The sequence below is a fragment of the Lissotriton vulgaris genome, chromosome 1_1 (genome assembly GCF_964263255.1).
Source record: "Lissotriton vulgaris chromosome 1_1, aLisVul1.2, whole genome shotgun sequence".
Classification (NCBI taxonomy): domain Eukaryota; kingdom Metazoa; phylum Chordata; class Amphibia; order Caudata; family Salamandridae; genus Lissotriton; species Lissotriton vulgaris.
This window is the reverse complement of record NC_141685.1, coordinates 202,189,382-202,209,361: the sequence shown is the minus strand read 5'-3', so window position 1 is coordinate 202,209,361 and position 19,980 is coordinate 202,189,382. Positions and strand designations below refer to the sequence as shown.

General features: G+C 42.7%; 1 pseudogene across 1 annotated transcript in view; it reads right to left on the bottom strand.

Moving 5' to 3' along the window:
- Positions 1-1,320: 1,320 nt before the first annotated feature.
- The window catches only part of LOC147740874 (uncharacterized), a 41,053-nt pseudogene continuing 22,393 nt past the window's right edge, over positions 1,321-19,980 (bottom strand). The window contains exon 2 of the transcript XR_015307468.1: positions 1,321-6,930. The product of XR_015307468.1 is annotated as an uncharacterized LOC147740874 (transcript). The remainder of the gene's footprint in view (positions 6,931-19,980) is intronic.

The window sequence follows — 19,980 nt, the reverse complement described above, 5'->3', positions numbered from 1 at the left end:
GCTGATAAAATTCTCTAATAAACTGGGAAAAAGAGCACCAGTAGAACTGCTCCAGATCTACACTGCAAAATGCCAATCTATTGCATTATATGGAGCAGGGACTTGGGGCCACGTTTCCTCCAGTTCAATACAAAAAGAAGAGAACATCTTCATCAGTTTCCTTCTCTCAATCCCTAGAAGTACCTCCACCTACGCCTCACATTTAGAGTTGGGAATCCCTCACATTGAAGATTTAATAAAAATCCAACCTCTCCTGCTCTGGAGGCGAGCCTGGCTCTCGGTAAAAAACACTCTGACTAAAAGTATCCTACAGGACGTTATGGACCTGGACCATGCTCACAAAATCGCATGGCTCTCGTACGTTAGACACTTTTTTACAGACCTGGGCCTACAAAAGTACTTTTTCACCCCAGAAACCTTGAGAGAAACCTCCAAAAAAGAACTGAAACGACTTGCGTTGTGCCATTTGGAGTCACTGAGACTGACTACGCAGATCACAAAAAAATCTGTCACCCACGCAATTATGATCCAGCAGTCCTTGAGAATTCAGTTATATCTGACCATGGAGCTAACTGCCTACGAGAAAATGCTCTTAACAAGATTTAGAATGAACCTTTTTTTCAGGTTAGTGACTTTCCCCGATAAAAACAACTGGAATGCACAGATAGACCCAAGTCCATGCGACGACCTTTCTCAACAGTCCACCATACACACGGTACTGTTCTGTAAGTTTTATCATCCCCATCGGAAAATATGGTTAATTCCTCTACTTAAAAAATGGGGCCATAGACAATGTCGCCCGGCCATGCTGGCACTCCAAACCTTGGACTCTGAGTGTACTGTCTACCGTGTTTTAAACTTCTTAAAGTGTATCATGAGGCATCGCAACAACTTGTAAAACAGTGGATTAATTTTGTATCAATATTGGAAAATGTAACTTTTTTAAATGTCTATTTTAAATTGTACCTTTTAAATGACTCCAATTATTAATTCTGTATTTTGTGATATCTTTTATGGTTTTGCAAATGCTAAAAAACCGAATAAAGATTATTATTATTATTATTATTATTAATATGTCAAAAACCAAATATACGCCACAAGCAGATATAAGCTTTCCGCACCTATGAGCAACAGACAGTCTCCAGATCCACTGCAGTGGTGTTTCTCTACATTGGCCTATACTGTAGTGACTTTTTTTGAATTTACTACTGAAGCAATGCAAGTGACGTTTATCTTACTCTGCTGTACGAATGTTACCACCGCTGGAAATTAGCACCATTGTTGTGATTTACAATGAAGAGAAGACACAAAGACACATGATTTGACTAATAGGGAATTTATTAAAAAGTTAAATTGAAATAAGAATGGCCTGACCAGGAGAAGAAGTAATTCCAAGTTCATCCCAGATGAAACTGACTGCCTGCCAAGACACCAGTTCCATAATATGGCACGTAATGATGTTATTAGGTGTCCTGGCACACACAACATACCACTCTTTCCTTTCTCACCAAGGGCAAAATATCTGCAATGCACTGGAGAGTGTTTTGCATACTTTCATTTCTAGAGTGAACATGAGTACAGGCATGCTTAGGGAATTGGAATCTCTCATAAATACATCAAAATTGTTCTTCTTGATATTTGAATTCCACCACAGTAGACACGTTTCTGTGTTTTCCAGGCTGTCACCATTATGGGCAGTTCTATGCTGTTGTGTAGGACTTCCATCCCCAGGGCCTTTGCACTCATTAACACACACTTTGGGTTGTTTTCTTCCACGTTCTGCTATTCTGCAAAGTTCACCAGCTTGCATCTTTCTGCACACAGTTAAGAGTAATCAGTGGACTCTGATACCTCTCGAGCCATAGCAATATTAGAGAACTGGTTTCATTATTGTGTCTTTTACAGCTGGGATTAGAATACTCTGTTATTGCACTGTCATTATTGATATAACTCTATAGGTATAAGGACCATTTCCGCTGAAGTCACCATGTGTATATAGTTTGTATCATACTCTTCGGCCACTAGCACTTAACATTCCGAGATCAGTTGGGAGGTAGTTTAACATTCTGGAAAAATCTGCCAACATTTGCTGCATTTTTCGTTTCAGTGAAGTAGTATGGCTCACTGGTTAGAGGCGGCAGACCCGAGAGCAGAGGACGGCCCGGGACCAGGGTTCGATTCCCGGCGTGGCAGGTTTCTGGACCAGGGTCAGCGGACTCGATAATTCTCTCGCCTCGGTGCCCACTCTGATCAGCAATCACACTCGGCAACTCTGGGCATTAGCTTGCCTCATCTTCACTAACGGCCCCACCAGACCGCCGGGGATGCCTGGTCTCACCCTGGAGATACCCATTAAGGGACCATCTCTCAGGGAAGCCAGGAAGGGTTTCGCAGCGGTCGAAGCGCCTTGGGACCCTACGGGTAAGTAGTGCGCTATATAAATGCCTATACATACATACACAAGCAGGCAACCATTCTTTGAGTATGTTCTGTCTTAGAATGGCATTATTAGTCTCATACGTTTGGGCTTAAATTACCAGTGTGATGGGTTGTGTTTGTTCCTGGTAAGCAGCAGCATTCTCAGTGTTCCTTCTACTTTCCATATTTGTCATCTTTTCTGGTGATTCAGCTTTTTGATTTTGTTTTTCCTCTAGTTTTACTACATCTGTTCTCACTTCTTTTATCCACTTAATGAGAAGCTGTCTGTCTTGCCTTGTATTTTTCAGAATACTTGTGAAGGTTTGATGACTGAAGCAACTAAGTAGTATATGCATTTGGGTCTGCTGATCCGTTGGTGTTTCCAGGGAGTCCATGATACAGTTGGTGTAGTTGAGGAAAAAGATTCCCTACTCTATGAATTCATTGGTAGTTGGTGGCTCAGTGGAAGAATGCATCCACGGCAGGAATTTGTGTTTGAGCTCATGGCCACATGTTTGAATCCAAGCCGGGACACTCAAACGTTCATCCTTCCAGGGTCGATACAATGCAAACCATTAAGTTGGATTACAATAAATGTTTGTTACTTCAGTCAAGAGCCTCAAGTGTGAATATGCGCATTACAAATACACTTTTGTTATGATATGAATTAGCTGACTGGTTATTTGTTGTTATTGTGTTATTACAAGGCCATAAGAAGGGTCAAGACGAACGTGGATGTAAGGACTGTTAATAGTACTTTCACATTGGCTCATTTCAATGCAGCTACTGAAGCTTTGTCTTATCAACAAATAATAGTTCACTTCAGCATTCCCTTTTTTAATGCCATTTTCCTTGGATTTCAATGATACAGGAAGGCGAAGTAGTGAATGAACAGCAAATGTTATGTTATCGGTGGATACATTTGGTCTTTTGGGATTAAATTATAACCATGTCCAAGGTCTAACATAGGGCTGCTAAGTAGGTGAAATGTTTAACCAATGGTTAGATGCTTAGTGAATGTATGGAGCCATGATTAATGGTGGGAGATGCAAGTTCATTTTTCTGCCAGGACAATGTTCTGCACTGAGGCAGAATGTCAATAACTTTTCATCTTTGCATAACATGAAAGTCAAAGCACTTATACTGCTTTTGCTCAAAGTGAGTTCACTCATGACCAATGAAAAGGTTTCCTACCTGAAGCTTTTCTGGCATTAGAGCACAATAAGCTTTTTCCTTCGTGTGTGATCTCTCATGTTGACTGAGATTACATTGCTTATTGAAAGCTTTCTGACATTCAACGCGCTGATCAAGTTTCAGAGCAGTGTGTCTTCTCTTATGTTAAGTGAGATTGGTTTTGTGCACGAAGATTTCGGGCCTCATTACGATGCCGGGTGGAAAGGCTCTGACCGCTGGTCGGAGGCTTTCTGACAGACATTGTAGATTTAAACTTCAACTGCTGTATTACAATGACAGTGGTTGGAGTTTAAACCTGCCGGGGAATCTGACTCTGTTCTGACGGGCTCAAGGAGCTCTTCGGCCAGTCGGAAATGTCTCATAATGCCTAAAAGACAGCGTTTCTGCAGTCCGGATTATGATGGCACTTTCCGACAGCAGTTCCATGTTGGTCTTTCTGACATGGAAATGCTGTCTGAAAATATATTTGGGGTCCCCTAGCAGGCCCCCTTTTCCTCCCTGATCCCCCACTTGTGGCCCTGGTGGGGGGTACCATTGGTGCCCCCCTTCACATCACTGTACCTGCCACACAGTGCAGGGATGTGTAAAAATGTCTATTTCTCAATGGGAGCTTGTGCTGTGGGTGGTTTCGGTCCACAGCACAATCTCCAATTGAAAAGTGGAAGTATGCAACCGCACCATGTGCAGTCGCATTCTAATTGCGGTTTTGGAACCGCCGACCTGAGGTTGGTCGGCTCCTCATCCGCAGCGATTTCGGTCGAAGGAAACTCCGACCAACATTGTAATCAGGCTCTTAGTGAATTGAAAAGCATTTTTCTTAGGGTGAGATCTTTTATGATTAGGGTAGTGAATAAAACCTTTTCTGGCATTCAGAGCACCGATAGGTTTTACTTCGCTAGTGTGTTCTCTTTCATGGCGAGTCAGACTGGTTTTCTGACTGAAGCTTTTAAGGCATCTAGAATACTGATAAGATTACTCCCATTTAGAACAGTGATACGGTTTTGCCCCCCATTGTGTATTGTCAGTGTTGAGTGAGACAAGTCAACCAAACAAAATCACTGCTGACATTCAGTTGATTAATAATGTTTTCCTCAGTTTGTGCTCTATGTTGAGTGAAAGCTTATGTCTGAAAAGTATCTGGCTTTCCAAGCACTGCTAAAGTGGTCCCCCCATGTGGTTGTGTATATTCTTTCATGGCGAGTCAGCTGGCTTTTAGACTGTACTTTTTGTGGCATGTGGAGCACTTACACAGTTTTTCCCCAATGTGGGTTCTCTCTTGTTTAGTGACATCACTTTTGCAGACTGGGGCTTTTCTGGTAGTCAGAGCCTTGATAAGGCTTTCCAGACTGTAGGTTTGCTCATGCAGAATGAGCCAATTTATGACTGAAGTTTTTTTTCCTCAATCACAGCACTGATAAGGGGTTTTCTGCAGTGTGGGCTCTCTTGTGTACAGTGTGGCCACTTGTCCAACTGAAGCTCATTAGCAGTGTGGGTCATCTCATGCTGAATAAGACTGGCTTTACGAGTGAAGCTCTTAAAGCATTTAGCGCACCGGTAAGGTTTTTCTCCAGTGTGGCTACTCTTATGTTGAGTGAGATGGCATTTCTGACTAAAGCTTTTCTGGCATTCAGAGCACTGATACGGTTTCTGCCCTGTGTGTGTCCTCTCATGTTTAGTGAGAACACTTTTGTAACTGAAGCTTTTCTGGCATTCAGAGCACCGATAAGGTTTTTGGCCAGTGTGGGTCCTCTCGTGCAGAGTAAGATTGTATTTTTGACTGAAGCTTTTCTGGCATTCGGAGCACTGATAAGGCTTTTCCCCCGTGTGGGTTCTTTCATGTTTAATGAAATCACCTTTGCAACTGAAGCGTCTGCTGCACTCGAAGCATTCATGAGGTTTTTGCCCGGTGTGGATTCTCTCATGTACAGTAAGACTGAATTTACTCCTGAAAGTTCGCTGGCATTCGGAACACTGAAAAGGTTTTTCCCCAGTATGGACTCGCTGATGTCTAGTAAGATCACTTTTGGAATGGAAGGGTTTCTCACACTCAGAGCATCGATAAGGTTTTTGACCAATATGTGTTCTCTCAAGTAAAGTGAAAGTGGATATTAGACCGAAGCTTTCCAGGTTTTCAGGGCTCCAATATGGTTCTTTTTTAATGTCTGTTGTTTCATGAATAGTGAATTCTGATTGAGGACTAAGGCTGGTTTCACATTCAGTATGATTATAAGAATCCTTTTTGTCATTCTTGACCCCGGGACTGGCTTTGTTTTGCATACAGACTTTTATAAGAGACATGTTTAAATAACCTTTACCTTTTAACTTTCAAATCTCCAGCAGTGGCTCTTCGTAACACTTGTGATGGAGCAATGTTAACTTCTGCATGGAATTTACCTCTGTAGGCAGCCTACCTAGATTGTACACTAATGTTTCTCATAAAAGTCCTATGCATTTACTAGGATGTTTTCCCAAAGTGTTTCTTTTCCATGTTGTTGGTTCTCTTGTGTAGAATTATTTATGTCAATGTTTGTTCTCTCATGCACAATTAGACCAATTTAGTAACAGAAGCTTTTCCCACACTTATTTAGTTAGGAGTATTTGGGGTTTAGTGTCTATTACTTGGGCCCATATGTACAGACATGTAATCGTATGAGGTTGTTACAACCCAGGATGATATTGTGTACCATCAGTAACAGGATAGTTGTTCTTTTTAACCTTCCTGTATTCAATACTGATTTTTAAGACTGGTGAATATGATCAATTCTGAAAACTCTGCTTGATTGGACCCCACTTAAATCAACTCCATGAACAGGCTTGGTGGTAGGGATGCAGCCTACTCAGATGGACCGCAGAAGAGTGCTGGTGACAGGAATCCTTTACACTAGATATGGTGTGCCAGTGTCTTTGCCTTGACGAGATCTAGGGAAGATGTTTCAAAATGACCTTCTTTAATACTATGAGAGTTTTCTCCCTTGTTTCATATGACATTTTTGACTAAAGCTTGTTCTCTCATGATGCTGCAGATGGTCTTAGAACACAGGTTGTGCACTGTCACAATTTCTCTCATGGTTTGCACTGCATTGTTATAGTTCAATCCCAAAAATGTACTTTTGTTAAAGTTTTTTGGTCTGTGTACTATAGGGCGTTTAACAATATATAACGAAATAAAAGGAAACAGCGAAATCAAGTTCACGGTCAGCAATTATCTCTGCTCTTAGTTTATCAATTCTCCTGGATTCCAGCAAGTTGTTTCTGTTGTTGATTTTACTTCATGTCTCTTAAATGCTGGTTTGCTTGTTCTGTCCTTGTGTCAGTGACCTGCAGTATAATAAAAAAAAGACTTATTACTAAACACAATTTGGTATGAAAAATTAACATTTATGAATTGATGTAATGCGAAAAGGTAATGTCGGTAGTAAGTAAGTTCAATTTGCTTTTCTGATATAGTTAAAAGGGCTTGGCAGGCAGCACTGTAAAGATAACAAGCTCGAGGCTAGAGTCGCTGAGGCCTGTAGTCATGAATTCAGACACAGCAATCATTATAGAGAACAAATGAAGCTGTAACTGATTCTCAGGAACAGCAGCGAGAATGCTTGGTTAAAACTGTACGCAATAAGGAGTGGTTTCACAGAAACATTTTAAATTACTGCAATTAATTATTTGGGATGCAGTGAATTCACTGTTCTGGCTTCACCCTTTTTCCAATCACAGGGTCTGACATCAAGTACCAGGGTTGAGCTGTTGATTTTTACCACCAAAATCCTCTAACTTCGCAGTCCGAGAAAGAAAAGTGAATTGTCTGACAATCATGCCGTGTGCAATAAAAGGCTATAGAATGCCAGTTTTGTTTCTAACAAACATTGAATACCTTGCAAATGAGCTGTACAAATATTTAACAATCTGTTTCAGTAGTTGGGAAAGCAATTCTTATTTGTGAAGGAAACAAATATTTTAATAGATTCAGAACAACTCAGAATACTTTACTTGGTGATGTGCAAATGATAGATATTTGCTGAACCCCAATTTCTCCAGTATTGTTTGTAGACTATATAGTTTTATCAGTAAAACTGCAACTCAGAGGGAAAGCTTGGGTCCATTTCAATGGCAATGTGCGGTCTGTAAAAGACAGTGCACTATTTTTTTTTATAATGAGCAAAGCTACCCTTCGAGGTTTCCTGGGACATGGTAGAGTAGGGAGGATGCGGAAAGCTAAGTAAGTGGGTTAGAAGAGACAAGTCTTTACGCCCCTACAAGAGAAGGAAAGAGACACAGTTCCTCAAGGAAACTGGAAGGGAGTTACAGAGTTGAGGGCCTAGATGGGTAAAAGAATGGCCTTTCATACGGGACAGGAAAAATCTTAGTACAATCAACCGGGTCTGTTGAAAAGATCTCAAAGGGAGGGATGGGTGATATGGACGGACCAAGTCCATAATGCATTTGGGACCAACTCCGGCTTTTGTCTTGAACATGTAGCATGAAGCTTTAAACTTAATGCGATTCGAGACAGTAAGCCAGAGCAGCTCACGGAGCAGGTTAGAAACCGAAGCAAATTTGAGTAATCGATAAAGAAGCCTAGCGCCAGCATTCTGCACAAGCTGCAATTGATGGATTGTAGATTTATAGGCTCCCAGGTATAACACATAGCCATAATCCAATCTGGAGATAACGGGAGCTTGAATCACCGTCCTTTGTGCTGAAAAGGGGATCAGCCAAAGGGTCTTTTTTTGTCCATTTAAGTACTGCAAAGCAAGTAGTTGTCACCTTAACCACTTATGGTTTCATAGATAATGATTCGTCCATAGTGAAACCCAGGTTCTTAACCTTGTTCGAAGGTTTGGGAGGAACACCTAAATCAACACACTCATGACTAAGTCTCCAAAGATCAGAACTCGTGCTCAAAATCATGACTTCTGTTTTGTCCCCTTCGAGTTTGAGTAGGTTGTTATGCATGTTAGACTATTAAATTAAACATAAGAGGTTTTGTACAACACACATTTGAAGGTACTCATATTTAATAATGAAGAAAAAGGCGATTCTATGAAATACAATATTTGCCTAGGATCACACAATTTGGACCAGTTTATGGGTCAAGCGCCGCCTTACAGTGAGGTCAAGTAGATTATTCAAGACACTAAAAAACATGCAGGTCTAGTAAAAACCTTTGAGGCCTGGTCAGCAGAGGCAGACGTGAGCCCTCGAGAATATTGACCGTCTTTAGCCCAGAAGTACAAGAATGGCGAAAAAAGCAACCAGCGCAGCTGACTCCCGAGCGTTGAGCTTACGGCTTGATCCCTGGCGCCGTCGGCAGCTCAGCTCAGCCCCATGTGACTCTGGGCAATTGCTCACTTATCCTCCCCAACACCTTGAAACCTTAAGGGGTGATATGTTTGCTCTTTCCATATATGGATTATTATATGGATGATAATGGAGCCATCACTGACATTGAAGCAGTAGTGAGCGGTAACCAATGATACTGCCTACTGCAGAATCTTGTTCCTGATAGTGGAGAAAGAAAGAATGGTAATCACCATCCTATTGCCTCAGCATTCCACTGTTGACAACAGAGTTCCTCCTGCAATAACCACTGACCCACTTCCAGAACCTTTCTGTGGTTGACAATGGAGCTGGAGATGCCGATGAAGACGGAGTCTCACTTCCACAGCATGTCACCCCAACATCTGTCCGACCTCAGAGAGTGATGCATAAGTACCCCTTCAATTGCATGCACAACAACCATGAGAAATGACCCAGAATCACATGGCTTTCCTGCCTGTATAAGGGATTTGCAATAAAAATAAAATGGACTGAAATTGCTTAAGCAAGGAAAATAGCTAGCTGTTCCCGGAACCAGCCAAAAGGCAATTCTTTAACCATGTGATCCTGACATTCTGGAAATTGAAAGAAATGAAGCATCAATAAGGAAATCAGCAAGAAAATATTCAGAGATTAGGTAACTGAAATAGCCGTTGGCCAAAATATGAGTTTTTCCTAAAACAAAAGTGCAGCTCTACTGAAAAAATGTTATGGCACCTTGTGAAAAAGCAATGAACAGGAATACCAGTTACAATGTTTTGAGACCACTCATCTTCATATTTCGATGAGAATGCATAGTAATTCTACAAGTAGACCCTAAAAGAAATTGTCATGGAACAATATGTTCCATTGCCCAAAGAAGATACAAACTGGAGCGCAGGAAAATTAAAACAAATATTATTTCTCAGTTGGTAAATTGATGGCCAGGAAGTTCGAGGAGCCAAAATAACAGAGATTAATAAAGGGAGCTTCATTATTTTAATAATAATTTTTAAAAAAAGCATTCATTATTTAACATTGTTAACACATGCAGACAAACCTTTGGGTTAAAAAGTGTTGATTAGGAAGACCAGAGGTGACCTACCATATGGTCCCAATCACCTCAACTTAAACTATCATGTACAGAACACTCACAGGATCACATAACTAGAAGTGGAATGCTTGCAGTGAAGCTTCTACATAGCATATTTCAGCACTTTGCACCAATCCAATCAAAAGGGCCGATATGCAGGATCGAGCCATAGGAATCACCAAGGACAGGCATATAAAGAAAACTTTATAGGGTAATATTCAAAGTTGAAACCATGAGGTTAATCCCAAAATTATGAATCATTATAGAAAGCAGAAGAAGAGTTAGACAGTTTAAATGAGCATTCAAATAATTCACAAGTAAAGAGAAAAGTATATGTATAAGGCCACTAAATACATTGTCATGGAGTCCGTCTTAGTGGAAGCAAAGCCTAAAGTCTAATACTATAGGGCTGAGCTAATGAAGTTATATGACAAGCCAATCAATATTGCAGTGGTGTTAGGTAAGGGTGGGTGGTAAATTCCGAATCTTCTTGGATAAATGCTGGGCAGGATTCATTCTGGCACGATGCTCCTGTCACAAAAATTAAACCTCAACCAGAAGCACTTACAGATATAAAGCGGATGTCAGAGTTAAAGCTCAAATTCGGTAACGCATATCTACCGTCAAAAATTAGCTGTGACGCTTGATGGAGGCCTTTGCATCCATGACTTTCTCGAGCGCAATCCCCATGTAGCTCCTGTGACCAGGAGGTTCTCTCTCCTCATCAGCTGCTCTGATCGGTCCCTGACCTTTTATAAACAGAGGCACGATTGTGAACTCGCATAGAAGCCCCACCCCACACACACTAGCAGTATTATGCAACGTCTTCCCGCCCTTTACCCACTGTGATGGACAGCTCACTCAAGGGACCCAGGCGCCTTTCGGCATGGTGGCAAAGTTACAGATACACATGGTCACTGGAGTCAACTCTTCTGGCCCTTTACGCAGCTGTAGTGTAGGAAAACTAAATCACTATACATTTACCTAACAAGGTAGAACTTACTGATTAACCAGCCGAAAGTACTCCAGTCCAGTTGGGTAGAGGTTTTGCACAAAACGGTGGCATCTTCTTGAATAAATATGCAGGGCAGGATTAATTCTGGCACGATGCCCCTGGCCCAAGTTGAAGCTCAAATTTGGTAACGCATTAATCAGCCCAATAAATGTGTGAGCTCGGTTGAGGCTGGGCAGGTGTGCTTTCTCCCCATATCTACATTCAAACATTAGCTGTGATGCTTGATGGAGGTCTTTGCATCCATGAGTTTCTCGAGCGCAATCCCAGTATAGTTCCTGTGACCAGGAGGTTCTCTCTCCTCATCTGCTGCTCTGATCGGTCTCTTACCTTTTATAAACAAGAGGCATGTGAACTTGCATAGAAGCCCCGCCCCACACACACACTAGCAGAAAAGTTACAGCTGTAGTGTAACAGGTGGAACAAGCAATTCTGCGAGCTCAAGTAATTCTGCGTGCTCGCGGAGATTTTTTGCCGTTTCGCAGAAACTTTGCGTAGCGCGACTACGCAAATTCTGTCCAGGGTTAGTGTTAGGTAAAGCAGGACACTTTTGGAGACCTCCCAAATTAATAGATATGGATCCTTATTACCCTAGATACGAAGAAAATGATAGTGCACAACTTAACAATAAACCATCTAAAATAAATTGACCATACAGTTGTGACTGCAGGCAGCAACAACCATGATTATTGCTAAAAATTGGAACATCCCTGACATGGCTACCCTTGAAGGACAAATTTGTTACTGTACAAGAAGTAGTGCCACCAACTGAAATTGATCCCATTTCAACTATTTTATTAAAAGCAAAAACACAGAAAAGTTAAAAATATGACGTAGCAAACATACTTGTTAGAACTCCAAAGACCCACGTTTCTTCAGGGCAAAGAGACAAAGGCCTAGTAAATTATTTTGCGGCCTAGAAATGTTAACTTAAACACATGTAAGCCAAAAAATATTTTCTAATTAATAAAAACACTCACATATGTACACTCCACACAAATGATCAAGTCTGTGCAAAATAAATTATTCATTTTAGCCTCGGACTGGGCAGACAGGGTCTGTCTTAAAAGCAGCGAACAGAATTCAGCAACAGGCATGTATTTTTTGTTAACAGATCAACCAAGTACCTTAAACCCTGAAATTGCTACCAAAGTTGGTACATTAGTCCGCCCCACAGCCCTACCTTCTACCATTATCAACACTGGCCATGGAATTTTGGACCTAATTTCCCAATTCTTACTGCAGCCTCAAATCTTCATGTATGGTCCACAGAGGAGGCAAGGGCTTCGGTGCCTGCTTTTTCTAAAAAAAAAAAACCTAGAGCATTAGTAATAGTAACACCACTGGTGCAGGTAAATCAGCCCAGATATCTTTTTTATCCTTTTTCAAGCCTGATCAAAAGGTGGCACCCTCCTTTCCAGGCTGATTGAATGGTAAGCTCCATGACTGACTGTTCTTTATTGGCATGTAAATCTGTTACACAGAGCTCTGTTGTTTCGTCAGGAAATGTGGTCAACTCTTTTTTAGATGATGTCTCTGACTCTATCTTTGGTTGCGATGAAAGCAATGACATAATTAACACAATCACTTTCCACGACCTGATTGAAGGATCCATCACCAACAAGAGTCTGGGACCTCTGCACGACCTGTGAGGTATGGCAGGAAACACAACCGAGCTCGAGGGTTATGTGATTGTTAATGGCCATTCACCTATCATGCCCAGGTGAAACAGCTGGGCCCAGGTGAAACAGCTGGGCTCAGGGAGGCGCCGTTAGCCAAAGTATGGATGATTATACATTAGTATTTCCAGTTCACAAGGCGATTAACACTATTGCAAAAACTTGAAACTGCCACTGCGCTGAGAGTCAAAGTATAGTTGAAGGCTTTTAAAAAATTGAGGTGGGCTAACCGCACCATGCAGAACAACAGGCGGGTCCGCCACACTGAAAGAAATGCAAGCAGAAACAACATGGTAAGCTTAAAGCATTATCACAAATTATTTATGACATGAGTACGGAGAGGGAGGCGCGGCCAGAGAGTGCCGACGGCTGAGGGGGCGGAAGAATGCTCCGAGCTCTCGCCCTGTTGTGGCAACAAAGTCTGGCTGGAGCACGGCATGCTGAAAGATTAGGCCACTGCCAAGCGTGCGTCATCCGGCGCGAGCCTCAGCGTCATGATAAGCGTGTGTTTAAAAACTAAAAATACCACTGCAATACCAAGCTGATTTTGGTTGGGCAAGCAGTGCAGTGCAGAACAAAAGAAAGGAGCAGCCATACTTAGAGGTAAAGTGAACACCGAGCTAGTAGTGCTTGGTGTCAATGTAAAACAAATAAAAAGAACAGTTAAAAAGCAAAGAGCCAGGCCAACTAAAAAAAAAGAGTTCTCTCTAAGTATAAATAACCTGAACAGTAAAAAGGCATGTAAGAGGGGCAGTCCTAATGGGTGGATACAAAATTACAAAAGGAGTGACTACTAAGTATATTAATCAATGAAAAGCAGGCCTTTCCAACGCACGGCAACTGGAACCAATGAAAAATATGGGCGTTTTTTCAAGCCCGTATCCTAGAAAGTGCATGTCTCAAAGGAACAGCCCAAGCGCTGCCTAGGCGAGACCTAAAAAAGAAAAAGATAATGGCCACGACTAGACACACCCATAGGTAGTATGAGGTCCACCAGTAGAAAGCATCACAGTCAGGATCAAAAACAGACAGCATGAGGAAAACCAGGAATTGAAACAGATAGTGTACCAAAATCAAGGTAGGGTGCACAGACGGAACCAGAGAGTGCACTTCTCTAGCCCGACCACAAACATACCGAGAGCACAGATAGGACCAAAAAGTGCTGAGGACAGACCAGCGTACGAAGAAAAGCATGAGTTTGAGCAAGCACTAACAGACTGAGAGACATCGGGAGAGCAATAGAGCACCACCAGAATCAACAAGCATTGTAAAGCAAATAGGTCTGAGTTTGATGTCCTAATGCATACAGCGTTAGCACTTTGAAGGAAGACCCATGTAAGGGAGCCAGCAGAAGCAGACAGAGCTCAGGAGAACATTAGTTGTAAAGTAGTGCCTTATACAGTTCAATGCAAGCACTTGATTGGAGGTGAAAAGATACACCCAAACTGCTTATTGGCATTAGTTGAAAGAGGAGTAGTCCCCTGGGCTGAGCCAAGAAATGATTAACAAAGTCTCAAGCTATTGACTGAAAGAGGCAGAATGAAGAAAGCCAATAGATTAACGGGACTGACCCAATTCCCACTCTGTATATTATTTGCAGTACATCTGTGAGACAGCTTCTCTGCCAAAAAGTAGACATCATCCATTGAGTTAGAGCACTGTCAGATCCAGAGAGAATATAGGAACCGGGTAAGGGAGAACAAAGAAACTAGATAACCAGCATAGACATGAGGAGACACACCTAGGGAATGAGCACCAGTAAGACGGGAGAGAAAAAGAGTGTGAACAAGTAGGAACAGAGAAACCGAAGCAGCATTGAATGGTCCATGATGTGCGCAGTGAGACTGCTGGAGAAAGAGAATCGAAAGTTGGCATCACAGCAGGGCGAACAGGTAGAATGGGCGAGACCAGAAAAAGACATCTGGAGTTAAAGCGCAGCCCAGAGAGAGTGCGAGCTCCACCAGGATAAAAGAGAGTACAACCAGGTCAAAATAAACTTAGAGAAAGCATTTACACTCAGGAGCAGCGATACTCAAAATGAAACAACCAACATAGCATGCGTAAAGAGAAAGATAGAATGGAGATAAGACACCAAGTGACTGTCAAGAGCAGAGACATTCAGAGAGAAGCAGCACAGGCAAAACTAGATGCAGCACGGCTAGAACCCAAGGCATCTAGTGACCGCATAGGCCGGAGATAATCAGTGATGGAGTAAGCACAGAACGAACTAGGACCTTAAACACCCAGACATCCCAATGGTGAATACACAGACAGGCAAAGCTACAGAACAGAAACCTGGGGCAGAGACCGAGAGAAGGAAATGAGAGGGCCAGACACACAGTCGGCCCTTTCTGTGCCAGTATGCCGCCGGTCCTGGGTGCACTTGAGTTTTGTGGGGGCCTTCTTTCGCATGACATGTTATACAGACTCCCTTGTGAATCTGCGTTTCCTGTGTGCGTGTCAGGTGTGTTTCAAGGATCACAACCACAACTAGAGCGCCTGGAGGAAGACTCTGAAAATGGGAGAAGCCATCCACAACACATGAACATACTGGGCACAGGAAGAACACAAGGTATCTAGACAGGACGAGAGCAGGACCAGAGAGAGCACAAGCAGATGGATATAGCCAGAACCAGGCACACCCAGAAAGAGGCAGCTTGGCCAAGACATGACACATCCAAAAACACTGCACAAATTGGATTAGAGAAAGGCATATGAAAGATGCAATTATCAAGAAACAGTACACAACAAGAGAGATGCAGGACAAAAAATGAAAGCCATGCCAAGAGAGCAGACACAACTAACAAGAGCACAGTACATGCAGAGCTAAAGACTGCATGGATAGAACCAGATAAGTGGGCCAGACATACCCAGAGACACCCCAAAGGAGAAACTGAGAATGTGCTGATAGTTAAGACAGAGAGCACTGCCATTTGTCACCATCATCCAGGGAATAGGAGAACACTATGACGAAGGAGAGAGTAACCATATTACATGAAAGACACCCAGCAAAACAGCACTGCCTGACCCAGAGGCATACTGACAGAGACCACATACAGGGCCAAGGGTAATCGGAAAGCGCACAGACACGGAGTTCTCAAGTATCCCAAGTCCGTGTACGAGTAACTCAGCCAGTCCAGGGAATTCACCTGCATTCTCAGACTTGTCCTCCTGGTTAGATAATAGGATCATATAGACTACAAGTCCCAGAATGCAAAGCAAAACCTGGACTGGCCGAGCTTTTATTTACATTTAGCCAAACATTCGTACTCGGACAAGACCTTGAACACCCTGCCTCTCCACCTAAGGCAATCTCCGTCGTCAACCCAATTCAGAAAGGATCTCAAGACCTGGCTCTTCGACTGAACCCCAGCGCCCAGGCGGCTCAGCAGCCCACCCACTCCCTCAGCACCGTGAGACCCTCAAGGGTGAGTAGCCGAGCTTTATGAACCACTGATTGATTGACTAACACTCACTTGGCTTGGAAAGATGTCTTCCTAATAAGGGAAAAAGGGTGGTTTTCTTCAAAATGTAATATCATGACATTTCTCAGCGTCCCCTCCTAGCTAAAGCTCCGATCACATCAGTTGTCACCTCCCCCAAGCAGTCCGAAAGGAAGCAGTCAATCTGACTTTGTGTTACAAAATAACACAAGGGATAATGTCACTTTTTTCGGACTCCACTCCCCCTCCCAGTTAGTTTATGCAGAAGAAAGGCCCATTTAACCCGTTGGCTGTGGGGGTTATTCCCCCGCTGTGCTGGGCAGGGCGCGCACAGCGCCCCGGTGCTTGTGACGAGCTCAGCTCGTCATGAGCCACGGTGCTCGTGTGCTCATGACGAGCCACACCCGTTTCCTCAGAATGCTCAGCACAGCGGGGGAATTAGCCCCGCATGTAAGCGTTCTGACTGTTATGACGAGCTCAGCTCGTCATGAGCATGGGAGGGGTTAAGAGGGTTTAGGGAATGTCACTGACGCAAGCCTGCAGCCTGCTCTTGAATAATTGACTTGGTGCTGGCTTTCAGGAGATACTGAAAGACCGACACATGTTCAGATTTCTGGAGTCAGGATATACGATTTTACTAGAAGCACTGATTATCGATCCTCCTCGCCAGCCCGCCCACTCAAAATCTCAAAGATCTACTGGGAAAAAAAACATAAATCACATATTAAGCCCAAACATGGTCGGATAAAATACATCATCAAGCATAGAGAAAAAGCAATTTAAAAGAACGCTTTGCAGCAGCCTTGATAAATCAACGGTTTGCGGGGACTGGGAGGACATAAAAGCTGGGCGGGAGAGAGGCCTGGGAGGGGTGGAACAATAAACAAGGAAGGTACGCGTACAACCCTGACATCGAACAAAAACAGAAGCTGAAGCGAACCTTGCAAGAAAACGTAAGAAAGTGTGGCTGAACAAAAAAAGCATAAAATAAAGAGCGACGTACTGCGCTGCTTAAAACAAAATGCAGGAGAGCGTGTCATGCTTGCAACAGCAGCTAGGAGAAAGTCCTTTAAGAAAATAGTGCTCACAGACTGTAAATAAAACCTACCGAATAAGAACACATGTGACAGGGAAAGTCCTTCTGGATGGGGAATGTTTTGAAAAAAACAAGTTATTATTTATTGCTTTTGTCATCAGGCCATTGAGTACTTATTTGCTAGATTTGTCCTGCCAGACACCTTATTCACGTTTCTTCCTGGATGTCTTCTTATACCACGTACGTTATTAACATATGCAAGTCTTCGGGATCCCAGATCTTAAAAGCTGACCTTTCCAGAATAATAACACCATGTTTGGGGCCCGATAATGCTGCATACATGATCTTTACTAATCGATCCAGCCAGAATGAACTTTTTCGATGGACAAATATAACTGGCTTTTCTCTGAAATGGACGCCAAAACTTTGTCACACGGAAGCAAAAGTAAACAACCTTCCTCTCTCTGCCCCAGGATAGAGTGATCTACATATTGTGGACCCAATGGAGCAATATTTTTGTAAAATATCTTTAGAAAACAATCTTTTTGTCAACAATTCTCAGTCATACAATCATTATTTGAGGACAGACCGTCCTGACTGGAAATAACTGTAGCAAGTGCTAACCACTTCTGTTACTGGCCTACTGAAAGCAACCCTGAGTTGTCCATACAGCCTAGCACCACAGTTTTTCCAGTTTTCTGTCCTAATTCTGCTGCAGAAGCATGCCACCATCTAATGGGAACATTAAGGTTTCAATCACTGCTGTCAGTCACTGGCACAGTATACATGTACCAACTTCCTGCAGCTTGCATCTTAGTGGCTGAGAGCCGGTTAAAATTAATGATATCCATAACATAAGCAATGGTACTTCCTTAATCTCAATATCGTCCACTGACATTAGTTATTTTAGATATGCAGGCCAGTACATGAAGTTTCCTTGTACTAGTACCATATGACTAGCAGACGGAGGACCATGGGGGTCGACGCCTTGCACACAATTTCCTTGTATGTAGATGAAGCCTTAATATATCTGCGGAATCCAGTGGAAGCAGATCTGGTTTTAAAGGGTCTCTTGGTCAATACACAAAAGTCCCACCTCCTGCCATTGGGAATATTGGCGATGGCGGACCCCACCTCGCTTCCTCCACTTCCCCCGCCAGGGTGCTCAGGGAGTCCGCTACCTGGGGATACAGATAGCCACTCAAAAGCAGAGGTTTCTCAATATGAATATTGACTGGGTGATTACTCGTATGTGGGCCTCTGTACAATTTTGTAAAGACCTGCGCCTGGCCATAATGGGACAGACAGCCCTCAAAAAACGATTATGTTACCTTGCTGCCTGTATGGACTGCAGGGGGCGCTCTATGACATCCCCTGTAGGTATTTCAGGGAGTTGGACAGTCTTGTGGTGGACCTCTTGTGGGCCACAAAACAGAAACGTATAGGTATGACCATGTAGAAACAGTTTTGGACTCGAGGAGGTATTGAACTCCCTGATCTTGAGCTTTACTATATAGCGACTCACCTCCAGCAAGCTGTACACTAGTTTGACAAAGGAGATAATTGGGAGAAACGTCTGCTGGGGAAACTGGGTGGGACATTTGCTCTTCTCAATCTCCTCATGGGCGGTGCGAGAATACCGAAGGACTGTCCCTTCTTAATTCTGCACAATTTATTCCAATGGACAAGTACATTTGTAAAACTATTCCATACTTCTGGGCATTTAATTTACAGGCCCTAGCTAAATGTAGTACCATATACTAGGGACTTCTAAGTAATTTAAATGCGCCAATTAGGAATATGTAAATTTTAGCATGTAAAGTGTGAAGAGTCCTATGGCCAACAAAATGGATTCTGTAAAAGAAGGCAAAAATCAACGGGGAATGCCATGCAAAACATGGTCATTTCCAACTAAGAGAAGCCTTATCAACAAAAGAAGTTAATTCAGGTGTGCCACAAGCAAAGAGAAGATAGCTTACCTCATCAAAAAAGTCCATCATTGCCCACATTTTTTTCCCCTTTTTAGGTCGAGCATAAACAGCGCTTGCGCTGTCGTTTAGGGACCTTAGTGAACTCCACCCATTGCTTGTCTTTGCTTTTCATTTGTCTATGCCAGTGTCCCTTAAAAATCCTTGCTTGCTAGTGGTCAGTCCTGCCTCTTTGTTCATCCTTTTTCTCTTCCATTCCTCCCACGCAGGAAGGGCTAAGTGCTGTCTAATTAAGCTATGGTTCTTAATCTGTTCTTTGATAGTCTATTTTTTCTTGGTTTCCTGCTCTGTTACTTTTTGCCTGTGTTCAGCTTTGGGGCCATAGCTGCTTAGATTTATCTATAGCATTTCTCCCTTCCACCTCCTTTTAATGCCACAGCTGTGTTAGTGCTGCCTGCCATGCAGTGGCTCCCATGCCTTTGTTATACTTTTTTTTTGCAATTATCGATGTAAATATGTGAGATGAGTCTGAACTGCCCTCTTTTGCTGTGTGTCCTGTTCCAAACCTTTCTGTGTCCTTAAAATCTGGATCCTAGCCTTATTCCAGAGCATCCCGAAGCAAGAGAGGTGAAAGGTGAACAACCTTTCATTATCATTTTGAACACGCACCTTTTAAAGAGGCAGCTCTAACTAGCTGTTCAGTTTTTCAAGTGCAATTACTCTGTTGTACTATATTTGAATTTTAGACCCTCTATTAACTCCTGGGGCTAGCCTTGAATAATCGCTGTCACTACACTTTGTGACGTGACTGTGTATAAAAGAGCAACATAGTTAAGCAATAGGCCACCCCGAAGAGATGACAAAGGAGAATATAGTGCTCTTGAT